The sequence below is a fragment of the Fundulus heteroclitus genome, chromosome 5, assembly GCF_011125445.2.
Source record: "Fundulus heteroclitus isolate FHET01 chromosome 5, MU-UCD_Fhet_4.1, whole genome shotgun sequence".
In the NCBI taxonomy this organism is placed as follows: domain Eukaryota; kingdom Metazoa; phylum Chordata; class Actinopteri; order Cyprinodontiformes; family Fundulidae; genus Fundulus; species Fundulus heteroclitus.
Genome location: NC_046365.1, coordinates 21,482,233 through 21,485,267, shown reverse-complemented (window position 1 = coordinate 21,485,267; position 3,035 = coordinate 21,482,233).

Sequence of the window (3,035 nt, the reverse complement as noted above, 5' to 3'; positions counted from 1 at the left end):
GGTTCTCGTCTTTTCATAGTATTTCCTAATTTCCACTTCTAGCTTAAATGTAAACACTTTCCTTTCAAAGTAAACAAGCAATACTTTCACCACATAGTGTAGAATAAGAAAAACATGTAAGCACTTGGATCTTTCAACAGTATTTTGTCACTGTTCCTATGGAACCATCAAGTGTTTATATTGAGTGAATTAGCAAATCACATAGTCACCTCCTAGGTAGTAGGGCTGTTTTTCATTAACTCTCTACTTCACTCTGTATTTATGTTATTAGCATGGAAGTAGTCATGCATGTAACAATTTTGGTGCACATCGCACAAAATCTTATGTGAGAACAGATACATGAGAGCAGTGCATGTATGAAAGGGCAAAGTAAAGTGCATGCATGTTACATTAGTCTTCCTTCGGATGATTTATGGTAATGTTTTGCCAATAAAACAGCATGATGGACTTCATAAGGAAAACCATTCAGTGCTTCCTAAAAAAAATGATTTGAGCCATTTATTTCAAACTAAGTGCTTCACTTTACCTTGAAACACTGAACAACTTGTACCAAGCCCAATAGATTATTGTCCTTCATTTACTCAAAGACAAAAATATTTGTCTTTGAGTAAATGAGCAATTGAGCAATTATCTCATCTGGTTTTAGGTTTAATTCCAGGTTTACTGGCTCTTATTTTCACTTTCACTTTGTGTGTTTAACATTTGCGTGGCTTCTGGTTTCCCTGAAAGTTTGATTTCAGGTAGATTGCCCCTTATTTTTAGTTCCTGTGTTTGCTGTAATCTGACATCGTCTCCAGACCATTCTCCTTTTGCCCTTCACTGACCCGACGACCTGGCTCCTCTCAGTGTATTTTTCTTTTCATTGTTCAGCATCACATCTTTATTATTGCTATTTTCATGTTATTTCTGTCCTCATTTGAATGCACACATTCGTTTTATGTCAGGAGTTCTTTGGTATTACAGAATCAGCAGTGTCATCTATTTGATAATGATTTTTTTTTAACTAAATTTAGGTCATCCATCTACATACTGCTTACTGTTGAACTGTTATCATTGTTGTTTTTTTTCATGTTAATTAAATCTAAAACTTGTGTACGGTTTGAGGAAAAAAGGCTGTGTAGTAAAGGATGCTGTGATTAATTGGTTTTGGTATTTTTTACAAAAGGTTTCACAAAACATTTTTTCTATAATGATGCCGAGCTTGACCAAAAGAAACAAAGCACAGCACACCTTGCATGAAGTTCAGCTTTTCTTTAGCTTTGCATTTAAACACTTTAACAACACACAACTTAGAACTGAACTGAACTTAGAAAGCAAACAGTGTAGAAATATCCTTTATTGTCACACAGTGTGGAAATTCATTTGTACCAGGAGCAGAGTGAAAAGTAAGTAGAAAAAAAGCAGATACACACACGAGGAAGAACTATATTTGTGTGTGTGTGTATATATATATATATATGAATAAGAGACTTTAACCTAAGTGTAACAAATCTTGTTCCGTTATTAAAAATAGCAAACTCAGCTTAATAGAAACATGCAACTGAGGGATTGTGTTTAAAAAACAAGTGACTATCGGGCGCAGTGGTGGCACAGGGTAGATCAGCTGACCCATGTTCAGAGGCCTCTGTCCTGGTTTTGAGTCCCAGCCTGTGGTCCTTTGCATGTCTTCCACTGCTCTCTCAATCCCATTTTCTGTCAGTGTTCTGTCAAATAAAGACCACTAGAGCAAAACAACAACACACTATTCACAAGAAATGGAAGATAAAATTGTGCAAATGATAGCCATGGTTTTCTTTGTATTGTATGTAAGGTTGTTGGGAGCAGTGATGGCTCTAAAGTCGCCAGCTGCTGGGAGAAAGGGCCTGCCACAACACTCCTTTGTGTATTTAGGCATTGTGACTCCAGTTACTTGTAAGAGTTCATTATCTCAATGTCAGTACTACCAGATGTTCACTGGTGATGGTTTGGTGCCTATGGCAATCCACCACCAGATTCTTGCCCCCCACCCGCATTTATTAGGGGATGGTTCTGTTGGCACCTGTCTACAAAGTCCTATTTCCAGAGTTGTCCTCTCATGGGGTCGACTATGACAGAGTCATCAGAAAACTTTTTAAGTTGGCAGCCTAGGTTGATGGAGAAGTCTGCATTGTGGAGGGTGAATAGGAACGGTACCAACACTGCAGACCAGTCAGACACATAACCCTTTGTCGTCATGCACTGCAGCTGGCTACTGGGGTAGTTCAGCGTCCATTAGGACAGGTGGTGGTCCACTCCTGACCGCTCCAGCTTGTCCCTCAGAAGTCCTGACTTGATGGTATATAAAAGCACTGCAGCGATTTGACAACATGATCCACACAGTGCTTCCAGGTTTCTCCAGTTGGTTCAGAGCACGGTGAAGGAGGTAGATGATGGCATAGTACACCAGGCTGCTGAGCACAATGCAACAATTCCAACAAAGACCTCATCAGGGGGCAAAGATGTTTGAGGACTAACCTCTTAAGGGTCTTCATCAGATGTGAGGTCGGTGCTTCCTGCCTGTAGTTGCTGAGGTCCTTTGGATTCCACAGCTGCGGCACCTTCCCCGGCTTCAAGTTCGTGTTAAACATGTGTCCCGGATGTTGATGATAATATCGATTAACAGTCCTGAGTTGTCAACACATCAATACTTTATCAAGACTGCAGGGCTACATATGGCTTCAGAGAAACAAAGCATGGTATTTTTGCAAATGAAATAAATTTAGTTGGGATTTATACTATAAATAAAAATAGTATAAATTCCAACTAAAGCATATATATATATATATATATATATATATATATATATATATATATATATATATATATATATATATATATATATATATATAAAGTCTTTAAGAGTAAAAAGTATAAGGTTTCTGTGTTGTATTGAGTTGTCTCATATTGTGGTGTAGCCTATATACCGATCAGTTCAGTTCAGCAGAAATGTGATGTTGTGTTGTGTCCAAAGAGAAGCTAAAATAACATGAAAAAGGGATTCCTAGTAAAACAATTCC